This window comes from Aptenodytes forsteri, unplaced genomic scaffold, assembly GCF_000699145.1.
Source record: "Aptenodytes forsteri isolate BGI_AS27 unplaced genomic scaffold, ASM69914v1 Scaffold91, whole genome shotgun sequence".
NCBI lineage: Eukaryota > Metazoa > Chordata > Aves > Sphenisciformes > Spheniscidae > Aptenodytes > Aptenodytes forsteri.
The window spans coordinates 704,975-725,556 of record NW_008794115.1 but is presented as its reverse complement, the minus strand read 5'-3'; positions in this window follow the sequence as shown (position 1 = coordinate 725,556).

Genomic DNA, 20,582 nt, shown 5'->3' with positions numbered 1-20,582 from the left:
CCCCCCTCCCCCCAGGGGGCCCGAAAGCCTCGACTGCAACTGCGCCTGCGCACAACCCGGGCACGGCCGGGATGCGAGGCGCCTATGGAGTGGGGAGCGCGGGGGGAAGCTCTTTGTACGCCTGCGCCGCAGCGCCGTGCTTCGTCTGCGCGCCGGGGGCGGGCGGGTGCAGCTCTTAGCTCTTTGTACGCCTGCGCCGCAGCGCCGTGCTTCGTCTGCGCGCCGGGGGGTGCCAGGTGCCAGTGCTGGGCTGGAGGTCGGAGGCAGCGGCAGCGGTGGGGGGGGGGTGGCGTGTCGCGCCCGTGGGCGGTGACTTGCAGCTCCTTCTGTGAATTCTTTTTTATCGGACGTGACAGTAGGGCCGAAAGAAGTAGAAATACAGACGGGACAAAAAAACCCCAAACCTGTTCACTGGGGAAGTGGGGATGGTTCTTTCCCCCTCCCCAGTCCCCTGGAGGAAGAGGTGGTAGTCTGAACTCACGTTTACTAACTGGGAAAGGAAATGCTTTTACTGCTTTGTTAGTAACTATTCTGTATTGTGTGTTAGACTGCAGCGGTGAGGTGTTAGTTAATTTCATACTGTAGCACTAATGAAAAGTTAGACACCCTTTCCTCAATTGCTGTGTAATATAACTTCTTATGATGAAAATATGTCTGATAAACTTCTTGTCTATTGCATTTTTCAGAACCTTAAGGTCTTTGAATGGTGAAAAGGGTATTTTTCTGTTGATTTAAACTGGTAAATCCTTGATACTTTATTTTCAGAACAAACATTGCCATAAAATGTGCCCCACCCCTCCTCTTTTTTTTTTTCTTCTTTTTTTCTTTTTAAAGCCTTTCTGACATGGCAAGTCAGAAAGATGTTACTAATCAAGTATCTTTGACAAAAGTTTTCACAAACTTTTGTGAAATCATAGCAAGATCTATGTATTTTTGTCTTTTTCTTGTAATAAGTTGCCAGCAGTGCAGGCAGAGACCGTATATAAAGGTCTGAAATTATGTATGTATGCAGTGCACTTCCCGGTGATAGTGCTCTCTGAGTAGTGAGGAAGATAAATTATGTGGAGGAATGGCATACGCTGTGTTGAAATTCTGTACGGCAGTGGTGCATGCACAAGTCTAATAGGTAGGTCAGCCTCCTCGCATGGGTATTTGCCTTCTACCAAACTCCTGATCGCTATTTATTGAAACCAGAGCCCCATGATTCTAACTTCCTGCTACAGTATCCTCATCTCTCTAACCTCCACAAGCCCCAGTTCCATATCCACACCTCTACTTCACTCGTGCTATCTGTACCTTTCAAAGTATTGTATTTTACCACAGAACAAGTAGTCATGCTGATCAGCTGCAGGTTTCAGGTGCTTCTCAAGGAGACTGTTCACTGCTGCTCAACATCTAATTAGCACTGAAGCAGATGGAGAGAGGTGGTAAATATTTACAGTTGATCAGCTTTTGTTCTGTACCTGCACTGGAACAGAATTGTCTGGGGTAATTGTACTTTATTCATTCCACATCTCTTCTCAAGGACTGTTTGCTTCTTGTTATGTCTGTGGTGTTTGTTACTGCCTGTCATTTTGCCGCCTTGCTTGCAGGGGTTGGTCAGTGTGCAGGTGGGCAGAGCTGTCATCTACAAGGTGTCTAGTGCCTGACAGCTCAGGTAGTCAGAACTGCCTGACAGCATCATATGCTGCCTGGATTGGTGGCTCCAGACCACAAACTGCTGCTCTTGGGGGTGGTTGGGCTGTGGAAAGGAAGAGGCAAAACTGAACTCCAGCGTCTCTGCAAGGTGGTATGGCAAAGATGTTCTTTTGTGGTCTCTCATGTAGATTGTCCTGCTATAAGGAGTCTGTGGAGAAATAATCTGTGTGTGGGACACCTAACCATTCTCAATGTTTTAAGTTAGCACTCAGTGAAACAGAGTGTAATTAGGATATATTTAACTAGATTTGTTTCCTCAATATTAGTAGTACACTTTCAGGAAAACATCGAAAGAGGAGCATAAGTGGCTGGTGAACGGTCTAGAGAACAAGTCCTATGAGGAGTGGCTGAGGGAACTGGGGTTGTTTAGTCTGGAGAAGAGGAGGCTGAGGGGAGACCTTATCAGTCTCTACAACTACCTGAAAGGAGGTTGTAGTGAGGTGGGTGTTGGTCTCTTTTCCCAGGTAACAAGTGATAGGACAAGAGGAAATGGCCTCAAGTTGTGCCAGGGGAGGTTTAGATTTGATATTAGGAAAACCTTCTTCACCGAAAGGGTTGTCAAGCACTGGAACAGGCTGCCCAGGGAAGTGGTTGAGTCACCATCCCTGGAGGTATTTAAAAGATGTGTAGATGTGGCACTTAGGGACATGGTTTAGTGGTGGACTTGGCAGTGTTTGGTTTACAGTTGGACTCAATGATCTTAAGGGTCTTTTCCAACCTAAATGATTCTATGATTTGTTGGCCACTCAATGTATGTCGGTAATGCACTTGACTTCAATGCATAGGTTTTGGGTTTTTTTTTGGGGGAGTGGTGTGGTTTTTTTGTTTTGGGTGTTTTTTTAATATTATTTTTATTTCATCCATGTTCTCACATGATGTGATGAGGAATGGCATATCCTGATTTGCTATCTGGCATATCTTCTGCAAGGTTTGCTAGCAAGCCTTAGAAGATGAAGTAGTTCTATAAAATCTTTATGCTAGAAACACCAGGAACATGTGGCTGTAAAGGTGAGTTTCCAAATAAGCTATCTCACGGTGAAAAAAGGAGGACATTAACCCACTGTACAATTAATTAATTAAGAGACTGGCTGTTTGAATATAGTCCTATAATAATAATACTCCTATCCATAACTTCATATTCATGGCCCTTAATAAGGAATAGTAACTTTAAAAATGTTCCTCCAGTCTGTCTCTAGTATGAACACTGCTACTGTGCTTCAGATTCTAACTGCAGCAGACCTTGTTGCATATTCTTAACATAGAATCACTTCTTTACAGTACAAATATGTTCTGGACTTAAAAGGAGGCCCCTTGAAAGTTGAACTTGTAAACTGAGATGTTAAATTTTAAGCATGAACAGTTAAAAAAAGGAAACTTTCTTAAAAATTGCTTGTGAGCTTAAGGTCATAACCATGAAAAAAGAATGTTCTCTAGAAGTCTGCACTGATGTAACAAAATGAATGAGGACTGTAAAAATACAGTTAGTTTTGACTGGTCAGTATACTTCTAAGCTCATGTTGCCTTTATCATGAATAATATGCATAGCAAAATTGCATTTTTGATATTTTTAAACTTTGACTCATATGTTTGTGTATATGTGTATGAATGATCAGTGTGGGGGCAGAAAAAATCCCCTGGTATTTGTAAAAAAATCTCTAATGAATAGCAGAGTCTATGCCAGGTGTACAAATGCTGCACATTCCTTTCTGAAGGTAGTTTTATAAATCCCCAAAAGCTCTAGTTGAATGTAAGGTTTGAACAGTGCAGTTCATATAGTAGACTCTTTCATAGCAGTTTTGGAAAACTACTGTTCTCAAGACAGATATGAATGCTTATGAGTTTATTGCTGCAGGTGTCCCTTTTCAAATAAAAATTAGTAATAATACTTTAGGGGATTGATTGTGGTAGTGTTACAGTTTCTAGTTTAGGTGACTGCTAACGTGTCTGCATTACTAAAAAGAAAAAGTGATTACTGTATGTATAAGGACCCCACAGTGATGGCTGTATTTTACCTACAGGTTTATACCTGGAATTTCAGATCAGCATTTGGCACTTCTTAAGGAAGTGTTTGGTGACTTCATGAACCTTAGTTGGTGGTAAAACAGCTCACTTTGCATCAGAGTTGTGGCTCATCCAATATGTGTGAGGTCTAGCTGTGATCCAAAATAGCCTCCTGAAAGACTGTTAAAGCAGGGTAGTGTATGTTTTCAAGGTAGATAATATTGGAACTTTTCAATTCTAATTAAATGACATAGAATGTTTAACATTCTTAAATCTTTCCCAGAATAGCTATTTAGTCAGCTATTCAGACTCTTTATTGTTAAAAACTGTAGGGCTCACAAAGCACACCATTATTTTAATGCTTATGGGAAGTACTGTGTGAAGCTTAGTGCTCATGAAGTATATTAGTGAGGGTTTCTCTCCATGTGAGTGCAAGCTTCCCTGCTCTGCCTTATTATAGTGATATTGATCTAAGTAGCAGGGATAAGCTTAAAGTCTGAAAGCTTGGCTCATTTTCTGAGCTAGTTTCTAGTGTTTGCTGAGATACTTCCAAGAAAAGTCTTACATATAATAGTATGTTTAGAAGTGTTAAAATGCAGTCTCACTCTTGCAGGTAACAGCCCCTTTGTGGAGCTTACTGCAGATTCAATGGTGCTAACTTAAGGTGTGTAGCAGTCAGAGCTAGGTACAAGTTGATGCCATCGAGTAAAATTGTATGTGTCATTGACCGTTTTCTAAGTAGTTTCCAATGCTTCCGTAAGCAAAATGCTGTAATTATCTGATGGTTTGTATACTTCTTTAGGAAGGTAGTAATTTTTCTTTGTCATTGAAATTGCTGCTTAGCTTTCTAAAAAGGAAGGAGCATCTTCTTTATTTGAATTGCTGTCCTGTAGTAGATGTGGGTGCAGAGGGAGTTAGTCTGTCAGACTCCCTTCTTTAGAGTGCTGATATATGGATTAGAGAGGAAAGATTGGAATAAGCCTCAATACTACTTTCCTTGTTTGATCAAGATGAGGGGACAATTTCAGTGTGTTTTTGTTCAGATTTGGAATAACACCAAGGGAAAAAAGGGAGTAGAGCTCTCTCCTGGACGTGGGAAAGTGGCAACCTAATTGGCGGCCAGGCTGTGATGGAGTGAGAACTCTGCAAACCTTATTGTGAAACCTTAAACTACGAGCTGTCATTCTCTGGTTTGCAGGTTCCCTGCCTGCCCACCAATTAGGTTGTTAGAGGTTGGATGAAAGGCTTAAGATGAGTTTCCTTCTAGACCCCAAGTCTACCCTAAGCAGACTTCCAGAGAGGCAGTATGTAATCTCAAAGGAGCCTAGCAGTATCCTTCTGAAGCAGTAAGGACTTAGTTGACAGAAACTGGTTTCGTTACTTGAGTTATGTTCTGTTTACAACATATCCTCTAAACTTTACATATACTTTTTACATTCTTTGCTTGAGTACTTTTTTTGTCCAGGAGTAACAGTCGATCTATGCTGTCATACTTGCCAATTTTCATCTTCCCTGACAGTTCATGCTGACTGTAGCTTGTATTTTAGTTTTCTAATTTATTCCCTGCCTTTTTTTTGTGCAATCTCATTAATACATGTAAGATAACGCATAATAATTGGGCTGCATCTACAAACACCAACCAGAGTGCTTTAAGAAAGAATGAGTGTAGGGAAAACACACTTTATTGTTTTAATGAAGAATAATAAGATGACTTAAAATACATCAGAACACTTAGTAATATTAGCAAAAGTATTAGATTGCAAAAGATCTTATGAATATCTCTCTTTTCCAATAAATTTTTATAACAAATAATTTGAGATCTCACTTTGTCGTCTTTAACCAGCATTATAATACTTTCTTAGTCTTTAGGGGCCCCCATCTTTGGGGGCCTGTGGTAATGCTAAACCATCAGAAAGTAAAAGAAGAAAAACCCTTTTTGCAACTATAGTGAGAATCATTCAGAGACTTAATGGATCTTGTATTTATTCAAAAACCCAACAATTTGCGTGGCCAGAATCATAGTGCTTATTTCTCAAGAGAACATTGAATTTTTTTTTCTAAAGAACTATTTACTAAGGCTATTGGATAGATAACCAGCAGTATTTAAAACAAAACAGAACAAAAACCGCTTTGCAGGCAGGTAATGAGGTTGTTGTGGAGAGTTAGCAATTAGATCAGAACAATGAAGAAGTCAGCTGTATCATACAGTTTTATTTGTAAAAGTACAGTTTCGGCTTGTTTATTTCCAACACTGAAAGCATCTAAACTTTCATCTAGTTATCCTAAAAAAAGTGAGTTTTTAGGTTAGGCACACGGAGAATAAGGCAGCTGTCTGGGTTGCACAGGAAATTTACAGTTTAAAGTCCAGATTCTGGCTACTGTCCTATGCACTTGATTATTTTTCCTTTATGTATGTCTTCTATGTTAATTTTATAATTACTAAATTATAAGTTGTTTGTGTTTGTGGTAAATAAATAGTGTGCTGAAAATTTGTTCGTGTGCTCTGTTGCTTAATTCTACAGATATTTTTCTTACTCCAGCCTACATACAGAATAGGCTTTAAATAAGCACAGCAAGATATTTTGGATATTTTAAAGGCACGCTGGCTTTCATAAAAAGTGATAATGATTTTAGCCTTGAATATTCTTTCCTTTATTTCCAATGATGGGGTGGGGGAAGTGAGAGGAATTTTTCCTTGCCCTTCAATAATAGTGGGTTATATTCAGAGTCCAAAGCTTTATTATCATTACTTTTTCTCCAGTTTCGTGGCAAAAAAGATTCTAAGTATAGTTATGGAATCATAATCCTTCAGCATTTATTTTGTGAAAGTGTGACGCCAACTTTAAGCTCCCTTGGATTCTATGCCTTTATCTTAGGGTAGTGTATTGCTAACAGTTTAAAAAAAGTTCCTACTATTCTCATTTTCAATACTTTCTGCAGTGTATAGAATGTTAAAAATGGTAGAAGGCCGTCTATTAAAATATGAAGTGAAATGCAAATATTACAAGGTTGATGTGACAGCTCAGGTATATTTCATTTTCTTAATAATTGCTTTTATCAGCTGAAGTAATTTTAAATTTTCCCTCATAATACTGTCTATGGAAGCTTTTGTTGCGTGAAGATCTTCAACGATTCTTAAGTAAGATGTCCCCAAACTGTGTGTATCTACCAGAATTACTATGCAAATTATTCCAAAGCAGTATGTGAACAGTGTGTGCTCACTGCTCGATGCATGGCATCGCGCTGGGAGGCCCAAGCTGTAGCTGCTATTGCTAATCACAGTGCTCAAGTAAACTGAAGCCTGGGAAAACTTAATGGTTTGGAGTGCAATCCCATTCTGACAGATCTCAGAAGCCTTTTTAAGTCAGTTGCATTGAGGGCTTTAGCACAAGGTCAGGGCCTTGCTTGCTTGCGGCCCTGAAGTCACGTAAGTCACATAAGCTGTTTGTCCCTTTTTCCCTTTGTTTTAACTAGATTTGAGAAGTTTCTGGCTTGTATCAAGGAATTTGGATGCTATTTCACAAGATCATCCTCTTTCTTTTTGTGGTTTCTTTTGATTTCCCTGCACACTTTCAGCTTCTGTGGCAATGAGATAGGAATATTACAGCTTTGTTTTGTATACAGACCCTGAAGGTTTCATCTTCAGGTCTTACCTTGCCCAAAGTAAGAAGTAGTAATACAAGGTCAGGTAACAAGGGTCTTGTGGTAAAAACATGCACAGAGGCTGAATCAGAGGCTGAATCCAGGTTGATAAGGCAGCCCAGTTTTATTTCCATTTTTAGCTTTGCATGACTTACTGTAGTATAGTTTAAATACAATTTTTAAACTAATATTGTGTGTGTATGTTATTTATAATGACGTAGATGTGTAGAATCACAAAGTAGAGTGGACTAGGGGCGTACAAGTTGCCAGTGGATCTCAGTGTCATTACCACATGCAAATGTGAAATGCAAATACTATTCCTGGTGCCTGAACCAGACACCGAAGCTCCCTGTGAAATCGACAGAGCCTCCAGATCATTGAAATCCCCCATGCCAAGGGTCCATCCAAACTAATTTTCATTTGTTTTTCAGCTAATGCAACTCAGTTATTTTCATAATATTTCTCATTATGAACAAGTAAAGAGTCTCAGAAATGCAATGTAGTTCCAGGCCTTGTTGGGACTGGCATTTAGTCTTTGTGGAAAATCTAGCTGTCTGTGTTTCTCCCTATTCCCGTTATTGTCTCTTCCAATCCTATACCTGTTTCATCCCACCTTGCTTGTATCTCTCCCTGACCCTGGCTTAATCCTTGATTCTTTCTTTCATTATCTTCACCACACATTCTCTGAGCTTCCTTATTCCTGATGCTGACTGATGAGCACCTCCACCATACAGATCTCTCTCTTCTCCCTCTGTACTGCTGGAGCACAACATGGAGACTGCTGGTATGCTGGAGAGAAGTAATTTCTTCAGAGTTTTGGTGTCATCATGGCTGTCTCCTGAGAGAGCAGCTGTCAGGTGTGTGGGCAGCCCAGTCCCCATGGAATGGTGAATAGTCACTGTAGATGGAGTGAAATAGAGTACTTAAAGAATGTTAATTTCTAAGAAACTTGGGCTGAATCTGTAGAAACATTTTTTTTAACCAGTTCTTACCACTCTGCCCAAATTGGTTTGAATTTTTCCAGACATTAAAATGACACATTTTTAGGGTTTCCATCTTCTCCACTTTTCCTTCCTTTCTTATGCCTCAGCTTTTAAGCTCTCTTCAAATCATGGAGGTGCCTATGGCTCGTTGAATTGCTGTTAAGAATTATTAAAGACTAGCAAGATAGTATTTTCTGCTAACCACATTTGTGAAAATATCTGAGTTACATTAGCTGAAAAACAAATGAAAATTAGTTTGGGCAGACTCTTGGCATGGAGAATTTCAATGATGTGGTGGCTCTGTCACGGGGAACTTCGGTGTCTAGTTCAGGCACCAGGCTTAAACACCTTTAGTTGGTGGCATGAATGCATCTGCGTGTTGTATAGGACCCTAATTACATATTTAGTGAGTGGGTAATTAGACAATGTGTAGGTACATGTAAATTATGTTTTTCAGAAACTTTATATAAAAATTGTTTTTTATTCTTGGTAGAAGAGGGATAAGTGTCCTTCATTTCAGATCCTCCATCAGATTGAAACAGAAATGGGAAATTTGAGATAACTGCATAACTAGTTCTGACTAGCAAAATTAGTTTTGCTTCCCTTTTTACAATTTCTAGACAAACTGTTACCATGGAATTGGTATTTAAACTGCTCTGATGAGATATCAATGATTAATTTATTATTGAACAATTTGCTATTCCACTGTGTTTACTGGGCTTTTGAAACATTCTCTTTTATGTTTTTTAGGAATAAAAGTAATTTTTAGCACATCCTTTCTGTGAGAACTCTTGCAATTGTGTGTTCAGACTGCTTTCTGTTACTTGGTTTAACTGATCCTCTTCTGTATTGCTACGGACCTGAATGTACACACAGTTATATAAGGAGTTATAATTAAGATCTGAGAAGCAGCAACTTGTTAAACCATGCAAATATGGCTGTAGGCTCTCATATCCATTTGCTTTTCATTACTTTGCTATGAAGCCTATGGTAGACAGTTTTATTTCAGATGACTTCTTAAAACAATTTTTAAGCAACTTCTTACAGAAAGAATAAACTACTCTTAGGTCCAAGTAAAAGCCATAAGTTGATTTGCTCTCAAGTGAACTGGCAATAACATTTTTTATTACAAATACAACTTTACATGTAAGCAAATCCATCTTTTATCTTAAAATTCTTCAAAACTGGCTAGGTACTCCACAGAAATCTCTTCCTTCAACTACAGCTTTAAGAACACTATCTCTCTCCTGCCAGGGATATTGCAGTTAATAGGTATTTTTGCATACTGTAGGACAGCTCACATTTTTTATGACTAAACTGATTTAAAAACAAACAAAAAAACCCAACCCTCAAACAACTACTGAGGCAGTCATACATTCTTTAGTAGATAGCTTCTGGGTTAGTCTGAAGTGTGACAAGTGAGTTTTGAATCTGTAACACTATAGGAGTATGTATGTGCAAGGAAGAGACAATACTGGAATTTAAACCTTTTGAAAGTAAAAATTTCAAATTCTTGAATATCTGAATTCATGCTTGAGCATCTTGTTTTATTACTGTACTTCAATTTGTCATGCTATCGGAAATCCAAAATAAGAATTGCTTGTTGGAGGGAAGAAGCAGCATTCTTCACAGGAAGCCATTTGATTTTTGGACAAGATACAAGCTTTATGTTTTGGTCAGTTTGCTTCTTTACATTTTACTGTCCTTTAAATCCACTGCTTTTAAAGTAGAAGTATATAATTTTTGGCCTAGTTTTTGGATCTGTGTGGGTCAGGAGTAAAGTGTCTTCTCACTCAGGGAAATCGGGGTGCTTAGCTCTCTAAAACATAAAAACTGTATGCTCATGATTGAATGAAGCTCAAGTATGAACAAAATATCTTTATATATGCAGTCTTAACTTCACTGGGAGAGTCTGGAAATGTATTTGATAAATCTTGCCGTTCTGGGCACAGTGTAAATGAGACTTTCTGGTGCTGCAGTATATTTTTTCTGGCTCTGCTGTGTTCTGTGTTCTGGCTAGCTAGTTGTGTATTAATCCTTTCACTGAAAGGAAATCTACTGAGTACAGTCTTCTGAATTTAATAAAATACTCAAAATAGTTTTGTGTAAGGTATATTTATAACAAGGAGGTGTCTGGGACAGTAGCAAGTTAGGTACTCATTGTAGAAAAAATGCTAAAATGTATTTTGGGGAAATTAGAGGATGGTTTTGCTCTTAGTTGAGAAGATGTTGTCAGTGATTTGAAAAGTGTAAGGAATAGTGTGCCTATTGGAGACAACTGTAACTGTTCCATCTGCAAAGATTGAAAAATCAAGGGTCAGATCTCCACAAAGCTGGAAATGTAAAGGTCAAATATTACATCTTTAAATATATTTGCTATGCTGAAGTATGTCACTAGTACTCTCCCAGTGATGAGTTTGGTCCTTACTGTCAGATCTTGCCTTTGCATTACTTCTGTTCTTCAAGAAGTGTCTGAGATTTTTTGCCTGAGTGGGTCTTTTTTCTTTTTAGATTTGTGGAGAGAACTCCAGAGTTTCTTCAGTACTCGTTCTGTGTTCCCAAGTCTGTTTTATGTGGACATGGAGGCTGTGGAGCTGGGGAGAAAGCTTTCTTCCAGTCTCAGGGAGTTGCTGGAACAAATCATTTTCTTTTCCTGTGATAATAGTGTCACTGTGGGGACTGAAAATAATATTGTTTGTTCCCTGCAGCTGTTTTTAAACGTGGGAGGTGGATCAGTGGGGAAGGCAGCAAATTGAAGCCTTTTTCATAGGTAGAAATAAAGCTAGTGCTAAAGCTGGAGCTTCTTGCACTTTTGCAAAGTTGTTTTTGTCTTTGGCCATGCATTTGCGGCTCTAGATGAGTTCAGGATTGTTGACTGTACTGGGACAGCAGCCCAAGCCTTTTGCTCTTTCTGAATAGAACATGATCTGTATTTCCAGTGAGATGGAGCTTTTCAACAGATGAAACAGAGCAACTGAGAGCTCTTCCTTGCTCAAGTTTCAGGATGACTTTATTTGTTACCCTCTAACTATTGGAGTTCAGAAAGAAATTTTGCTTGGTACTAAGTAACTATTTATCACAGAGTTTATTGTGTTCTCCTGTTTGCAGAGACAGGGTACTTGACTAAGTAAGTTAACGTTATGAGGGTAATTCCCATTTAAAATATCCAGTTACTTCACCTGCTCTAGATGGTCTTCCTTCTACCCTGGTCTCTGCCTGTCCAGTTCAGTTCTGTCTTGACTGCAAAGATAGCAGCTGTATGGAGCTTTGGTTCTTATTCCCTTAGGTTGGATAACTTACGGTTCTTGGAGCAAGCTGGGAACAAGTTAATTCTGTGAGAAGTTAAGACTGAAATTGACTGCTAGTTCAAGTAAGCCTTGGCAAAGCTTATTTCAGATGCAACTAACTATGTTTACCTATATTTACTATAATTTGTGGTGACACAGTTTAGATTTAATTTTTGACAGTAGCAAATTCTTCTGCCATGTGATGTTCTTTGCTTAAATCAAGGTGGTGGTCACTGACAAGTAATCTTTTTGTGGCAGCATGTGGTCAAGTGATGAATCACTTTCTTAAATAATATTCTTAACTAACGGTATTCTCTCTTACAGTGAGAATAATTTGGAAACAATTTGCCTTGTCTGCATTTTTTTAACATAATCGGCATGCTGCCTAGTTTTTGAATAATCTGTGTAAAGGGTTTTCTGTCTCTGTGTCATTTTAAAATATTGTTACATCTTTAATAACAGTTGCAAAAGTTTGAATCACTATGCATTAAAGTTATATTCTCGTTCTCACTTGTTGTCTTTAGGAGTTACACTTAGAATGATTTTTACAATCAGTTTGTAAATTCAGTTAAACAGTCACCATTATGATCTATGAACTTTTGTGGTTAAAGGATTTTTTGAATTCTTTATAGAAATTTTTTAGCCATTTTGGCCTCTGTTATACATTGGTCCAAAGAACTCTTCACCTTGGCAAGTGATTTCTCTTACTAATTGAAACGGCCTTGTTTAGTATGTTCTAAACAAAAGAGAATTAAGACTGTATGTTAGTTTGTACTACTGGATGATTGACTTTTGATTAGGGCTTAACAGCTGCTGATGCTGTTGTCTGACGATATAATATATACTTATTAGGCAGGGGCCAAAAAACCCGAGTAATATGGAAGTAGAAGCTCTGGGAAGTCATTTGCCTGTAAATGTTTGCTTTAGGTGGCTTCTGATCTGTTTACAGTTACTCCACCTAATTTGGAGGGTTTATGGTCAGTGGCAATTTTGTATGGCCTCCAGAAAAATATGTTCAGGTAGAGAAGTGGGTTACATAACTAGCTTAACAGAGAAAGATGCAATGTTTGTGTGATTGCTGGTGGTTTATTGATATTAGTTGCATTTGACATGAGGAAGGTATGTTTTCCAGAACAGTGAGTTTTGTTGTGACTTTGTTACTAAAGGTTAGAGTTGCACAGTGATCAGTTTGATCATATTGCAACCAGTAAGGACTTTTCTTTAAAATAGCAAGCTTGTTTTATAAGACTGTTAATTCCTCACTATTTGAAGGTTATAGTTTACAGCACAGGCTTGTTACATGTGTATTTAAGGGTAACTAGCTAGTATTTGAGGGTTGTTTTTTATACCTATAGCATTAATCTAGTAGTTACAGTAAGTCCCTGGATATCAGCTGGATTCTTTGGTGTAGCATCAATATTTTACTTTTGATGGTATCTGCTGTAAGAAGGAAAGTCAAGGTTATGCATGTCTGTATATACCCGCATACTTGTATGCCCATATATTTGTACACATACCCTGCAAAGCTGTTTTCCTTGATGTGTCAGTGGAGAAAAATAGGAAAGTGAGATATGGTGTAGAGATAATATGTATTCATGTTTGAAATACGTCTTTTAATTCCAGGCAATGTATACAAAAATATGAATGAAATACAATGTTATAAATAATGACCTGTAGTATATACCCTTTGTAAGAAAAGGTACATGCCACAGCTAAAATGGAAAGCATTTTTATGCAAACTTTTATGAATGTCGTAATTCTAAACCTTAAGCATAGGCATTAGGCATTATGCATAATGCATAAGCATTAGGCATACTACTAACCATAAAGCATTTTATACAAGTTCAGGAGCTTTCCTCTCATATAATTGTAAGTGTATCTATTTTAAAGAATCTTAAAACCAGAACTTTGCATTTAGTTATTTCTGTTTATTAGCGTTCAGTGAAAAGTCCTGTTTGCAACCTGAGGTGCACTGGTAAAGAACTTGGAAAAATTATGTTCGGGTAGATGTGATCTGATAAATTTGCTTTTTACAGTGAAGGCAACTTTGAAGTTTGTATCAAGAATGGCATACATAACTAACACAGATTAGTTTTTTAAAATGTATTTATTAATTTGGTCTGTATTTGAGCAAACTAATATGTGATCATTTTCACACTCTAAAATACTTGGGTTTGGTTGCATGCACACAGGACTCATTAATCATAACAGGAGAAGCATGGTAAATAAATGTCACAATTTGGTTTACTTTGCATAGAGTAACTAAACAGTTAAAGCAGAAGCATACAGCCACCTGCAAATATGTATATCTGCAAAAGTAATGTGCTTGTATTTGGAGCAGTTGTTCACAAAAGCATTTAAAAATGTATTGGCTGAATTTTCAAGGTTGAAAGCACCACACTGCTGAGGTAATTTAAGGAAAAAAACCCAACAACCCAAAAAGCACAAAACCTCTTTTTTAAAATCCACACAGTATATAATAGTGGAACTTCAGTGCTCAAGATATTCCAGAACTTTATTGTCTTAATACTTGACAATTCTTTGGCATTCTTATTTTCAAATTGTGAGGGACAGTAGAGACTTACCCAATAACCTTCAAATTGGCACAGTTCTGATGGAAACATTCCTAAAAATGATTGAATTTTCTATTAATATCACTTGTAATCATTCTGCCATACAGGAAAGTGAATAAACAGATTTCAGAATCAGGTTTGCACTTTGAATTAATAGCTGACTGTCTTTCTAAATTCAGAGAAGTGGTATTCTTTATTGCTTAGCTGAAGAAGAGAGGACGTTACAGCCTGTGTCTAGATAATTTCTGCCCCCCCCCCCCTTTACATGAAAGAGAAATAAAAATTTTATCCAAACAAACAGTTGTTTGCAAGTCAGTTATTATTTACCTATTGAACATCTAAGCTTCAGTAGAAAGTGCAAGTACACCCTAAATACACGTCTGTGTCCTCTTAGTGGGGACCTTTCCAAGGAATGGTAGGGTAGTTAATTCTCAGCAACATTGATTCTACAAACAAATATGCTATCAGTCCTGATATTATGCATATAAACCTGAGTAAACAAAAGTAGTTGTTGGCTATTGTAACTATATCTCTTGTGAATCGATCTGTGCATTTCTTTAAAATTGCTTTCTCTTTAAGCATTTAATAGGAATCATAGGTTCATGCTTTTTTTTTCTGTATAATGTCTTAAATCTGTGTGTCAGAGGTCTTAGTGGCAGCAGAAATAGTCCTATGGGAGGCAGTTCTAGAACTGTTCTGTAATACCTGCCATCAAACTGAGAAAAGCTGTTGAATTTAGTGTTACTCAATTGTTCAGATTTCTTTTGTATATAGTTCTGAAGTCAGAAACAAAACTGTATTTGGATTTGTTCTTCTTCCTTTACATGGGAGACTCGTGTATTGTTGTTTGTTTGGTTGGGGTTTTTTTAATACACATATTAGAGTAGATTAAATGACCTTGCTGACATGGCCATTTTCTCACCCATCTTTTCCTTTTTCCTTTATGTACAGTCACATGTGCACTTTTGTTTTTCCTATATCTGTGTAGGAGGTCAAGATAGTCTTTAAAAATGAGAGTATGATATGGGGGTCTGAAGAATGCTTTCTCTTCCTTATACAATCCCTCTTGTGTTGTTTTACAAAAACATTTATAATCTTGTGTCTTTAGTACCACAGGGACTTGAGGTACTTAGGTCAAAAAGATAAGAGGGAAAAACATATTTCGTATTTTTTGCTGAAAAGCACTGTTAGAAGGCACCCAAGCAGAGAGTTGCAGTAGATCAGTCAGAGCAGCAGTTGGAGTCGCTGGTTGTAATCATCCAAACTGTCTGAAGTGATTTTGCTTAACCTGGGCTATCCTTAGAGTCTGTTTTTAATATTAGTGTTTAGGAAATGGTGGTGTTTCCTTGCGTTTCTGACAGTCCTCTGGCTGGACAGGTGATTTTTTGAATCCTAATTTATGATGTGGATTAATTTTGTAAGAGCATTACTGCAACAAAGCATTGCAGTGTTTTTCCCCTTTTGGTCACCTGAATGCCTTCCCAGATTTTATGCAGAAAGAAGTGTTTGCCTCTGTCAAATTTTTGTTTGCCTCTGTCAAAGCTTGTTTCCCTCCCTGTCCCTTTGGCCTTTGTTGTATGTGACTAGTATGTTAAGTATGTTAAAGCCCTTCAGAACAGCCTGTAAAGCCAGTCTGTATTAAACAGTGTATGTTGTACTTGAAAAAGATAGCATGTTTTGTTAGCAATAAAGTTTCATTTGTATGTTTCACCTGTTTTGGGAGGGGGTATAGAATCTGGGGAAGATCTTGAATGGCAACTTTTATATTTCTTGTAATCAACTGAAGATAAAAGGGGATTTGGAGAATAAGGCCTAAGCTTTATTTTGGTGTAACACTCCGTTTCCAGAAAAGAACAGATTTCCTCTAGAGGGCGATGCTTCCCTTCTGTCTTGAAAGAGGATAGGAAAATATGATTTTACCAGAGCATAAGGAATTGCTTTCAATGCTGTGTCTGTCTCTTGAGTATTGTTTTTGGTTCATGGACTTAGGCAAGAGAGCTTTTTAAAAGCCAAGTACATAAAAACCTTTGAAAGCCAAAGTTTGCTGTAACTCTAGACATTATTTTAAAGTATGCATCTGTCTGGGCTAAATGGCGGTTTTTAGATACCTCTTCCTCACAGCTGTCAGTAAATAGTTCAAGGAAGCCCTGTAACTCAAAATATGCTGGCCATGGTCTTTGATCACTCCTCCTTGCTTCTTTCTCTTGGCCTTGAAGAGAACAGGGTGCCTGTAGAAATCTGTATGCTTAGGTTCACTTGGGGGCTGGAGGCAGTTACGATGCTTTTCTGCTGCCATTGAAATCAGGAGCCCAAATTTTCTACAGTTATTTAACTAATCCACCCTAGTGATTGGTGTCCTGCTGGTATGCAGAATATTCGTGCCTATTGTGGAGTGACATTCCCAATGTGTTATTCCCTCTTAGTTCTCCTTGTGCTTGAATGTGGTCTAGAATGGATTCATGGTAGTTGGTGTCCTGGCCAAAAATATGACCAAATTTGACCTGGACAAAAGTATTTCTAAAGGCACATGTGATGTGTTTCATTTAACACATGTCCGTTGAGTTACTTTCTGAGTAGGTTGAGTAGGTCAGACCCCACGACTACCTCACAGACTTTTTGCTGTTGCTTTTTCCTGTAAATGTAGTTCTGTTCAACCTGACAGGTAAGATACTGTACTCCTTGATGTGAACAAAACCAATTTTAATTTCAATGATTCTTCAGACACTTTCTCACAGGGAGCAATATATGCTTTCCTTTTATTAGCAATGCAAACTAAATGGATCAGTTAGAATAGGACATACTTTCAAATATTTTTTTTTTCCAGATTTTTTAAAGAATTTGCTGTACCCTTGACATGCTAGAGTTGCAAATTATCAGAAGCATCCAGGTTATCGATCACTACTGCTATTATATATTGCATTTCAGACTGTAATTTTCTTCTTCTTCCTTCAAATCTTTCATGCTTCCAAAAATATTTATTGACAGAAGAAAACAAATAGGAGTCAGGTGGAAGAAAATGAGGAAGTAATAAAGTTGTATTTGGGTTGTGATTGCAGCCATATGTATCCAATGTTTACTTCCAAACTTTCTTCCTACTAAGATGACTATTCCTGTCGAAGTACAAATTGCTGCAAATAATGCTAGGGTCCAGATTAGTGTTACATTTGAATAGAGTGGATAAAAGAGGTCATCCCGAATATGCTAAGTTTTCTTTAATTTTCCAAGTTTTCTTATCTGTAAACTAGCATAGTCATACTGTATCTAATAGTTATAGTTTAGGCAGAATTTTCATTAATTTCACTGGGGTTTCAGGCTTGGGCTGGCAATCTGATAAGCAAGTTACCTCCAGAATCCTGTGGACCATTCTTGCATGTTGAAATTGATCCTTGTGTTTGCAGGCTCCTTCTGTCTTCCGTAACACACTAATTATTTGAGATTTTTACTTTTTTTTTTTTTAAACTGAAGATTCGTGGTGCTTTTTATGATGTGCAGCTGTATGAGTAATATGGAAGGTTCTTTGAACCCTTTTGGTCTTGATGGCTATTACCTCCCTGCTTGTTATAGTTTGAGAGTCTAAATTCTGATGCGTGCTGCTCTTTCTAGAACTGCTGTGGTTTGTTATTTTCTCCTTTCTCCTTTATTTAATATTATTTTTAAGGGGGTGAGGTTTCAAAAGGCAGCAATGCTAATCAGATGACCTACTGTCACTGCTAATGCAGTTCCCCTTGGCTACATGATTTTGCCAGTTTCCTCTGTCCCCATGGTGTGCCGGTTCAGCTCTTGGCTGGTGGAGAACTGGGTCAGCAGTGCTGGAGGGGGAAAAGGGCTTCCTTGTGTGTGTTTAACAACAGTTCAACCAGGAAACGAGTAGCCATGAGGGAGAGCTGAGGCCATGCCGCCAAGCAGGGAATGAGGAGGGAACTATTTGCCTCTTGTGAGAGCAAAGGAGGGTGGGGGTTGTCATTTATTTCATGAAATCTTAACCCTAAATGAGCCTTGGGGCTCTGTTCCCTATAATGCCTCTCCAGCTCCTTTCCCTTGAAGTACTTGTTTGGCGTCTTTGGCCATAACAAGTCCACATTTAATAGAAGTACCAAGATTTGCTGAATTTAAGTACTTTGTGCCTACATAACTTTCTTATAGAGAGATGTCTGAATATGTGTGAGTGTCTTGCAGTTGGGTCAGTAAATTAATTGAAATTGGTGTAGATGGTAATACTCGAATTGATTACTTTGCTTGTTTGTTTGATTGTTTGGTTTTTTTTTTAAATAGAATTAGTAAAATACATTCCCTCAGTGTAATAAGGTTTCTGAGAAAGGTATTTGTAGGATTTGTTTATGCATTGTAAGTTTTTATTCTTACTTCCACTCCGTGTGGATTTGGAGGAAAGAAGAGCGGTATTGTAAGCATATTTTTGTCCTCAGTTCTAATAATGCTCTTGTGGCTCGGTGGTGTTATTTCCTTAGACACTCCATGTACTATTGCAACTAAGGTAAACTAAGGTAAATTTTTTTTTAGTGGTAAGTCTCATTCCTGATACATTTTTTTTTAATATCTTAATTGTTTTAGAATACATTTATAATATTGCTTGTAAGAGAAACATAGTAGACTTTCAGGCTAATAAGAATAATCAGTTTTAAACAAAAGGCAGAAAACTATTGGAAGCCAGTTTGAAATTATGTTTCTTTTTTCATAAATAAATAATTTTCTTATGTCTCTTCAGGAATGAAGGATACTTAGGGAAAGCAAGTAGTTAAAATTAATGTCAACTTGACACTGAAAATGAAACAAACATCACAGTTTTTGTTTATACTTTTATTAGAATTTGTGTTTTCTTTCAAAAAAGTCTTTTCAGGAGTCTTTTGAAAAGTTTTAACAGAGGCAGAATTTGTCTGCTTTAGGAATGTGTTAATACATATTTGACATTGTGTAAAATGCATATGCATATAGCGTTTGGATTTTTTTTTTCTACTGGAGCTTTGCACATCTGATAACATTCACAGTTAATGTATGATTGCTTGATTGAGATTCAGTTACCCTTTTTTTGCCACTGTAAACTTTTAAGAAGTCTAAGGTCCTTTACGTACTTCATATAATACTTTAATATACGTAAAGTATTTTTAAATGACATTTTTGTGGTCGTCAGAACTCCAAAGTAATGTGAGGAAAGAAGTAAAGCTGTCCACGATAACTTACATAAAGAAATATAGATGTCGGTCTCACATGCATGTATAAGTGCTTATGCAGTACTTATTACGAAAGGACACTCTGTGTAGGATTATCCTTTAGATAGATTTCCTTTAGAAATTAATATACTTAAAAGTATGTGACTTGATTTGATAAGTTTTGAAATATCTAAGTTACACAATTCTATTTTTCAAAGGCTGTTATTGCTAGTGAGTTTTTAATAATTCTGTTAAGACAAAACTTGATATCTAGTATTGTCAAGAAGCATTGTCTTTGAATAGAAGTAATTGCTAAAGTTTGGAGATGCTCGAAACTCTCTATTTTGACAAATCTCTTGCTTTGTTTTAAATAGTTGTACCAACCAATATAATCCTTTGAATTCTGTTGGTAATCCAGGCAAAGAAGAGGAACCAAAGACTGTATGATGCCTATATATAGCAGGCATTTGGCTGTTGATTGCCAAGTGCACAGTTCACTGTTCGGTCAGCTGTGTCTGTCAGTTTAGTGTCTTTAACGCAGTTCTCTGCACCCTCCCTGTTTTCTGAAGCTTATTTTGGGGCTTCAGACATTGAAGCTCATTATTTCCCAAGGAAGGTTAAGGCCTTTATCATCTGACTAGAACTGCTCGCTAATTAGAGCCCTTGCTTTGGCACTGAATGTGTCAGGCCTGCAAGACTTCCTACTGGGATCAATGGCGTTCATGTTTGCTTTCATAAATGCACAATAGACAGGAATCTTGGCAAAGACCTGCATACTTAGCTTGTGCAGAGAAACAGATTTGAGTCTTTAGAAAATTTTGAAATAAGTTTAATAGGTAGAAAGGGAGCTATTGGAATATGCACCGATTATTCCACTCTAAAAAAACCAAACCAAACCAAAACAGTGTTCTGCTTAACCAGAGCCCAGTTTGCAGTTCAAAGCCATCATATATTTGTACCCATGTAATGCTTAGATAGAAATTTGGAGCCAGTAGTCTTTTGTGTTGGTAATTTTTCTGAGAATCATAGAATCATAGAATCATTGAGGTTGGAAAAGACCTCTAAGATCATCGAGTCCAACCGTCAACCCAACACTACCATGTCCACTAAACCATGTCCCTAAGTGCCTCATCTACTTGTCTTTTAAATACTTCCAGGGATGGGGACTCCACCACTTCCCTGGGCAGCCTGTTCCAATGTTTCACCACTCTTTCAGTAAAGAAATTTTTCCTT